The sequence below is a fragment of the Monodelphis domestica genome, chromosome 1 (genome assembly GCF_027887165.1).
Source record: "Monodelphis domestica isolate mMonDom1 chromosome 1, mMonDom1.pri, whole genome shotgun sequence".
Classification (NCBI taxonomy): domain Eukaryota; kingdom Metazoa; phylum Chordata; class Mammalia; order Didelphimorphia; family Didelphidae; genus Monodelphis; species Monodelphis domestica.
In genome coordinates, this window is record NC_077227.1 from 133754906 (window position 1) to 133764713 (window position 9808).

The 9808-nt window shown below is 40.3% G+C and overlaps 1 pseudogene; it reads left to right on the plus strand.

Moving 5' to 3' along the window:
* The first annotated feature begins 1436 nt into the window (after positions 1–1436).
* LOC100018262 (ran-specific GTPase-activating protein-like) lies at positions 1437–2572 on the plus strand (annotated as a pseudogene).
* The last annotated feature ends 7236 nt before the right edge of the window (positions 2573–9808 follow it).

Below are 9808 nucleotides of genomic sequence, written 5' to 3' on the forward strand. Positions count from 1 at the left end.
AACCTGGGTTTAAATCTGGTCTCATACACTTAACATCTCTGGGCCACAATTTCCCCATCTGGTTGTCATCAATGACCTCCAAGGTCCTTTCCCATTCTAAACCTATGAGTCAAAACAGGAATCTCTTCTCTAGCATCCCTGACAGGTAGTCATCCAGCCTTAGCAGAAATGGTTTCAGAGTGAAGGAATTATCTTCTAAGGAAGCCCATTTTATCATTGAATAGCACTAGCTAAAAGAAAACTTGCTCCTGTATTGAAATGAAATCTTCCTTCCTGTGATTCCCACTTTATCCTGCCCTGAAGATCTATTCAATATAAATTGAGTCCCTCTTCAGAACCACTGGGCTTGATCCTGTATTCTGACAGAGAATTCTTCCAACTCATTTCATTTTCCAGGTTGTAAAGGAGTGACTCATTATAGAGAAGGCTGACTATAAATGGATAGCTTGAGTGATGCACTGAAGGCCCCAGACTGTTAACTGTTATGTGTATATTTATGCATAAAATAATAAAATTTAGAGGACATGGACAAGAATCACACAGGGCAAATTCATGGAGGTAGACTTAGAGCTGGAAATGACCATATAGTGTAACCAAAGAAAGTGGTCATAGTCCAGCCCCCTAGTCTTCAGATAAGGAAATTGAATTGTAACAAGATCTAAATTACTTGCACAAAGTCACACAATTGGTGACAGAGCTTGGATTTGAACCTAGCTCCTCTGAATGACTCCAAATTCAATGCACTTTCCTCTATATCACACAGAAGGTATAGATTATAATCAGCAGTGTTGAGGACACTATGCATATCAATTAAATAACAGATTTGTTTTCAACAGTAAACTTTCACTAATGGAAAATGGAATACTTCATTAACAAAAAATTTTAAAGAAATGGTATGAGCAAAAAAAGTATTACCAAAAAAAAAATAAAATAAAATAAAACCAAATGAGTTCACATTGTATTGAGCTACAATGTGGTGACAGAGTTGTTGTTGTTGTTTTAAGACCTACAAGTCCAAGGGAACCTTGGCTAAAAGAATTCAATACTGCCACAACTGAACACCAAAACAACAAATTACTATTTAATGTTGATGAGGGTGAAGTGAGGGTGATTGCCTCTGTTGGCTTTGTCCTGTCCTCTAAATGTAGTATCCACTTTGTGCAAAGCTGTCACATACCAATATTCTTCCCCAATTCACTATATGTCCAAGTCCTAAGTGACCAGAGATATATCTCTCACAAACTTGCCACCTCTCATGAGCTCAGTCTCTATCCAAGTTAATAAAGGAAGGAATGGAAGGAAAAGGCATATAATAAATGCCCACTACTCTGCCAAATCCTATCTTAAGTCCTAGAAAGACAAATACAAAAGTAGCCTTTGAGCTTATGAGAAAGATGTCCAGAGATGTCCAGAAAGGGTAAATGGTGAATAGAACCATGGGGAAGAGGATCATTACACCCCATCCAGGAATGACGGAGTTGGTGCAATCATGTTTTATGATTCTAGAACTAGATGGAGATAAAGATGTGGAAATGGCTAGAGAGTAAGGAATGAAGTAAAATCTAGGGCTTTCCTCAAATAGTGAGCTAGGAGAGTCAATCATCAATCAGGACAAGGAGTACTAAGGTGGAAATTCTTCCAGAAAAGGTGAGGGCAGCAAGGAGTGATTGGTGAGCTGTGGAGGAAACAATTGGAGGGTTAGAGAGAAGGGAATTCTTTACTCATTAGCATGAAAGAATAATATTAAAATAGTTTATATAAATATAATATAAAGGGGGTTGTGCACGCGCAGGTGGCAGGACTGAGCTAAGGTAAGCACAAGGAGGTACCAGCACCAGACCAGGACAAATCCAGCACCACCACCACCACCACCACCACCAGCACCACCGCAGCTGCCTTCGCCTTCATGACCAAGATCCCCAGTTTGAGCCCACTGTCTCTCTGCCTGAGCAGGAGATTAAGACCCTGGAACAAGAGGAAGAGAGCAAAGCTGTTCTGATTTGCATCTAAGAATGACCTTCCAGAGTGGAAAGAGCGAGGGACAGGTGAGGTGAAGCTACTGAAACACAAGGAGAAAGGGACAATTCGCCTCCTCATGAGACGGGACAAGACTCTGAAGATCTGTGCGAATCACTATATAACCCTCCTGATGGAGCAGAAGCCCAATGCAGGCAGTGACAGGGCTTGGGTTTGGAACACACATACTGACTTTGCTGATGAAAGTCCAAAGCCAGAGCTGCTGGCCATCCGATTCCTGAATGCAGAAAATGCCCAGACGTTTAAGGCAAAATTCGAAGAAAGCAAGAAGGAGCTAAAAAAATAAGAAAGAAAGTAAAAAAGAAAGAAGAACTAAAAATGGTACCAAAAGAAGAACCCATAGAAGAACGGAAAGAAGAGAAAGCAGGAATAGTCAGAGAGAAGTTCTGACCAAATGGCTAAGAAGTTAGAGGAACTCTCAGTGAAGGATGGTGGCCCAGAGTCTAACCAAGAGATCCAGGTGCAGAAAAAGGCTCTTGAGACCCAGGAGGCCCAAGAGTCTCAGGCAGGGGATCAAGACACTGAGCAGCAATAAATCATCTCATCATGAGCCTCACATTCTTTCCTAATTTTTTCCTTTTATTTTCTTTATTTTTGTTCATTTTTGGTTTTGTTTTGTTTTGTTTTGTTTTGTTTTGTTTTACAAGGGACTTCATATAAAGAACTGAATTCTAGCCTCCAGGTTGTTTTCTAAGCTTTTACCCTTTTGAAGATTTCTTCTTCAGCAGACCCATTCCCCAGTCCAATGTACTGCACTCAAGCCATTCTTTTCCATAGTGGAAACACTTATTTATAGTGCATCCAAAAGAGTGAATAAATAGACAAATAAATATAAAGAAGATATTAATTTCACATTTTAAAAAACAAACATGGATTTCATTGAGTCAATAAATACCTATTTATCAAATATGTACTAAAGTAGATACCCAGCAATGGGCTAAGATGAGGGTACTGAGGCAAAAGTAAATTATATAACTCTCACATGAAATTATGCATCATACAAATTAGAGAATTCTTTTACCACTCATCAGACTATTTATTTAACAAGTAGGATTTTTCATAAATATCCAATTTTGCTTCTGTCCCTGCCTTCCTCACCTCCCTACCCCCTTGTGAGATGGTTCCTACAGACAACACAATGTCAAAAATGGTTCCTCAAGTGATTCCTCATTTAAATTTGCTTCTGAGTTAGAAAGGGTAGGAAAATGTCTGTCATTTCAATTAAAATATTCTACCCATTAACCATGGAAGGAGCATGAGAAAGCTCTGCTAGATATTGCCTGAGCTATTGAGGCCAGAAGCACAAACTACTCATTAACTCTCTAAAGGTATAGCAGCCATAGGAAAAGTTGGCCTCATTAGCTGGGTTTCCTTAAAATGTGCCTTTCCAATTACTGCTTTAAAGTTGTCATGCTAGTGTGACAGATGGTAAATTTTGAGGACTTAGAATTGATGGTGGGTAGCCATATATCATTTAAGGCCTGCAGGATCAAGCCCACACCCTGGACTTTATCATTCTATACCACTAATCCACCTTAAATCTGATATGCCAGCTGTGAAGTGATCACATTGAGAGAAAGAGATCCAACCTCTCCCTCTAATCTAACTCTGTCCCTTCTGTGTCTACCTCAAGACTCCCAATTTCCCTAAGTTTTACAACTGCCCTATTTGACAGTTGCCACCATGCCTGGACATTAGAGGGAAGACAATGCTCCCTATCCAAACTGGAAACACCCCAATTTGTAGGCTGCTGGAATTCGTAGAGACTTTAGAAATCCTCTAGACCAAAGCCCTGTTTTTACTAATGAGGAAATTAAGCGATATACCCAAGGTTGCCCAGCTAGCTAGTGGCAAGCCTGCAACTGGAATCCAAGTCTTCAGATTTCTACTTCAGTGCTCTTTTTACTTCTTTATGTCTCACAACTTCCCTTACAACCTCTTCCCTTGGTAAACCTACACATATCTTGAAAGTTTGTGGGTGACGAAGAAATAAGAATACCAAAACGTTTGTGTGAAATGTGTGAAATAGTTATACACAAGAAAGATCTGCCCTAGCCTAATGTGAATTCTGGTTGGCACCAATTCTAAGGTGAATTTCTTCTGTCGATTTTATTCTAGAATGTGCTTCATATTCTTATCTATGAGTTTTAAGTATCTATGCCATCTACTATGGTCTCTGATGGCCCTGGATTTCTTCTACAGTTTTCCTTTTCCCCTGGGTCTTATCTTTGTCTGAATTCACTAGATGAAAAAGGCACTTCTCTCCTGACCCCCAAAGATTCCTTCCCTTGGTTTCAAACCATCCTACACTGACTCTATAGTAATTTCCATCATTCCTCCTAAAGATAATTGTAGCTCCAACTCTTAGAAGTCTTACCTCCACCTCTTCTTTCCACCCTCTTTAATTTGTATGAAGAATAAAATCCAGCCAGCTGTAGAAGCTAGTTCTGTCTTAAAAAAAAAAAAAGCTAGCCTTGTTCTAAGGTAGGATCTAAGCTTGTCTTTCTAGTGACCAGGTGGTTTCAATGATAGTTCCCATTTGTATCAGGAGTCCTTGCCATTTGATTCATTCTCTTGAAAATACAAAGACAGAACCTTGTCTCTGTTTCATACACAGCCCATGCCACCTTTGGAAACATTTGCTAAATTTCTGTTTCCTTCTGAAAGCCTTGCCCTCAGTTCATTTGAAACACAGAGATATATATTAAAAAAAATATCTCACAAAGCTCTCTAAATGGGCAAAGCATGTGAGGTTAGCAGCCTCTCTCATTCTCCCAAGGTTTTTGTTTGGTTTTGTTTTGATGGTGCATCATTCCTACATTCTCAGGGAAGAGACAGAACCTTGTTCATTCGTCCTTCATTTTCAAAGTGGACCAATGACATCATGGGGTGATTGGTTGACTGGCAAGTTAACTGAATTGCCTCATTCTCTCGGCTAGAGTCATGGAAGTCCAGTGGCAAGACCAAAGTCCCAATGATGGGTAATGGCTTGGGATGCAGTAGATGCCTTTGGTCTCTTCCATGTCTTATCAAACTCTAACATTCTATGGTGTACTTCAGCTACTTTCCTGGGCCATTGAAACAAAATGTACTCCTCTATCCATTCCACTGGGGAAGTTGTCAGGTGTTTGAAGTAGAAGTCCCTAGTGGATTGGAGACTGTGGTGACTCTTAAGCTGGTGTGGCTCATGGGCTGAGATGGCTTTACTGGCGTGTGGCCTCTGTGCTTCTTGGAGCTGAAGGTGAGAGTTGGGTGAAAGGTAGGCACCAAAAGTGGATAAACAGCCCTGAAAAAGTCTAAGAAAGCTATTACACAGGAGATTTTAGTCCCTCCTGAACACCTTATACACCCCCAAATCTACATAGATATGAAAAATTACATGGCATCTTCTAGATGGTTCCATATACTGCATTACATATGATCATACTGATATGTTTTTCAGCATCATATATAATACAGATCAGAATATATCCATGCCCACTCATCCTAGGATACTCTCATCTATGCTTCCCTTAACTTCCCCATGGGTGGAATAAGCTCTCAATAAACTGAGGACCTTCTTCATGACATGGAGAAGATATTAATGTCCATGTGTGTTCCCTCCTCCCTTCTACACACATACATACACACACACACACACACACACACACAATGTTAACCCAAAGCCACCAAAAAAAAAATGGGGGGGGTATTTTTGTAATCTTTATAGCATCTAGCACGATGTCTTAATAGATAACAGATTCTTTTTTTTAAAACCCTTACCTTCCATCTTGGAATCAATACTGTGTATTGGTTCTAAGGCAGAAGAGTGGTAAGGACTGGGCAATGGGGGTTAAGTGACTTGTCCAGAGTCACACAGCTAAAAAGAGGCTGAGGCCAAATTTGAACCCAGGGCTTCCCATCTCTAGACCTGGCTCTGAATCCACTGAGCCACCCAGCTGCCCCCTAGATTTTTTTTAAAACCCTTACCTTCCATCTTAGAGTCAATACTGTGTATTGGCTCCAAGGCAGAAGAGTGGTAAGGGCTAGGCAATGGGGGTCAAGTGACTTGCCCAGGGTCACACAGATAGGAAGTGGCTGAGGACAGATTTGAACCTAGGACCTCCCATCTCTAGGCCTGGTTCTCAATCCACTGAGCCACCCAGCTGCCCCCTAGATTCTTGATAAATTTTTGTTAAATTAATAAAAGGCCTGGGCGAGCACAGTTGATTTGAGGCCAGAAGGAAATTAAGACCATGACCTGGTAGGACAAATGTTCTAAGACAATAGGCTCTGCCCTAACTTTGGTATCTGACTGATCCACAGATAGGGGCACCAAAGGGGTACAGGCTATATTTGGGCAGAAGTTCTTAACCCTTTTTTTGTGTCCTGGATCCCTCTGACAGTCTGGTGAAGCTGATGAATGCTTTCTCAGAATGATATTTTTAAACACATAAAATGAAATACACATACAAATCATGTGTATTCGATTATTGTTATATATGGTATTATATAATATAGAGCTATTATATTTTATGTATTATGTTACATTTAAAATAAAAATAAACAACTCCAAAAAATGAAATACACAGGATTAGAAAGGAAAGCAATTAGGTTGAAATGCAATCCTCAAATTATGATTTTTTTTTTTAAGTTCACAGTCCCCAGGTTATTGATGGTGACACAGTCAGTAGGAAACAGGATTATTGGGGTAGGCAAGTTTTAGATTCAAATTCTACCACAGATACAAATTAGTTAGCTGTGTGCACCTTGGCAAATCACAATCTCTCTGAATCTTAGTTTTCTCAATTAAAAAAATGAAGTAAATTATGGCAACTTTCTTTGAAAGGTAATTGCATCTCAGATAAATCCTAGCTGTGTGACCCTGGGCAAGTCACTTAACCCCAACTGCCCAGCTTTAACACTATTCTTTCTGCCTTGGAACCCATGTAGAGTATTGACTCTAAGATAGAAAATAACGGTTTTGGGTTTGGGTTTTGTTTTGTTTTTTTAATGCTATTGTGAGGATCAAATCAGAGAACAAATGCACAATGTTTTCCAAACTTTAAAGCACTTAATAATGCGATCTGTTACTCTCACCCACCCAGTTTGGTGAGCCTTTGTTTTTATGTAGTCTGCTAGCTCTAGTGATCTGTCTCCCACCCAACAAAGCAGTGCAGACGTGCATCTGTTTTTACTGGTTTGGGGAAAATGACGGGGGATTGGGGACGTGATGGGGAAGGGGGTAGAGATGGGCGAGCAGTCAGTCTATCTACCTTAGCAGGGGTACAAGTGAACTGACATCCCAGGGCTCCCTCTGGGTCCCCTGATCACGGCGCTGATTAGCATTTGAACAGGGCACTAATTAGAGAGAGAGAGAGAGAAAGAGAGAGAGAGGGGATGATTGAGCAAGAGAAAAAGAAAGAGGGAGACACCTCTGGCACAGCGTGTCCCTTTACTCCTACCCCTCTGCCTACTTATGTTCTGCTGATTAGTTTGTGAATGGGACGGTGATTAGGGAGGCCACTGCTATTGTACAGCCTTTCAATAGAGTGGCTAAATTCAAGGATTTATTTGCAATTAAGCCTTGAATAAATGTTTTGCAAATGGAACCTCTCCTGTAATATGGAGTAAGGGCTTTCCAGTGGAGGCTGGCTTCCCCTAGGACCCCCCTCCCCCCATGCAGCGTGACCCCTTTGACAACCAACACATTTCCATTTAAGCTTTGATTTCCTCCTAATTGTCTGTTGTCTGCTTCCCTGTTCAAAAGGGCTCTGGTGCCTCATGGAAAATCGCCACCTCTTGTAAACACGTCTGTCCTCCAGGTCATGTTTTCTTGGTGGAAGAGGTGGCTTTGTTTTCTGCTTTATTTTTCAGTGTTGATACTGGCTCATCCTCTGAAGCACTTCAGCCTGTGGTGTGGCCCATTCATTCCCTTTACCTTCTATCCTTCCCCAAGGCCTTAGGCAGGCTCCTCTCCAGTCTATCTTAATTTATTTGTTGTGTGAGCATCAAATGAGATCATATTTGTAAAGTACCTAGTACATACAAAATAAATGCTTCTTCCCTTTATACTTCCCTTTCCCAATCTGGAGAATGATGGTCTAGCCTATTGGGATGAGGCAGGTGGGAATGAATTGGAAGCACGCTCCCATATTTCATATAGTCAACCCCTGGTGTGGCTCTCTGTGGAAATTGAAAGCTTCGTCTTCATTTATTGACAGCAAAAGAGAAGTCATAAATGGCTAACTTCTGCCTTTTGTAGCATTGAGCATCAAGCACGGTGCTGGTGCTCCATAATGGTTGCTTACCCAACGTTGTTTATTTTGTGTGCTATATTTGTTACTCTAGCCATACAATTTCCATCTCTTATCTCTGTGTCTTTGAACAGGTTGCATCTCAGCCCTGGAATGTTCTGCCTCCTCACCTCCATTTTGGGAGATCCTTAGCATCCTTTAAGACTCCTTTACAATATCACTCTCTAAAAAAGGCCTTTTCTGATCCCCTCTCATTCTTAGTGCTTTCCCTCCCACCCCCAAATTACTTTCCTTTTCTCTTCATTTACTATGTATTTTGCATTGATTTTTAACATTAATGCTTTCTCCTCCACTCCCCCTCCCCCAGCCTCCCAGGTCCTTTAAGGATAGGGGCTATTTTTTCATCTTTGCATCCCCCTGGGACTAAGACATATTAGGAAATGAATAAATGATTATTGAATTGAATTGCTGAATTACTTGATGGTGTTAATGACCATCCTATCAGACTACTGAAGGCAGAATCTACAGAACCCACAGAGGGTCTTGTCAAGGCAATGTGCTTCTGAGAAAAGAGAGAATTAGAGAAAATCGGGACAAGAGGAGATCTTTATTTTCCATATGTTGAGCTTCAAAAGGCTATAAACTTGCTTTAAGCAAATATTTCACACCCATACACACACACACACACACACACACACACACACACACACACACACACACACACATTTTTTTAATCCTGTGCATTTCAAGAGAGGAAGAATTGTATAATGGTTAAAGAATAAATGTGTTTTTTCATTCATTAATATAGACAGTTGGCCTCAAGTCATCAAGATCTTCATTCAAGTCTTGCTTCTGTCCCATACAGTTCATGTGACAATTGGCAGCTTCTTAACTTGTCACCACTCCAGATAGTTTTCAAAGATGATAATTTAATTTGTAAATTATATTTTTATTTATTTTGCTAAATACATCCCAATTTCTTTTTTCAATTTGTAACATTCATCTTTAAAAATGTTGAACTCTATATTCTTTCCTGTTTCTCTACCACTCACTGAGAAGGCAAGCAATATACACATGAAGTCATGCAAAACATCTCTCCATATTAGTCCTGTTGCTAAGCACACATCCACACACATACATACACACGTGTAAAAAAGAAGAAAATGAAGAGTTTGCACCCTTCATCAGGTCATCACCTCTTTCTCTGGAAGTGGAGAGCATTTTTCATCAAGGGTGCTTTGTAATTATAAGACCAAGTTGGGATTTTTTTCAGTAATAACCCTTATCTTCCATCTTAGAATCAATACTATGTATTAGTTCCAAGGTAGAGGAACAGTAAGGGTTAGGCAATAGAGGAAAAGTGACTTGCCAAGGGTCTAAGCAATGGGAGTTAAGTGACTTGCCTAGGGTCACACAACTAGGAAGTGTCTAAGGCCAGATATGAACCCAGGACCTCCCATCTATAGGTCTGGCTCTCAATCACCTGAGCCATTTATCTGCACCCCAAACCATAATTCACTTTAAAAAAAAAAAAA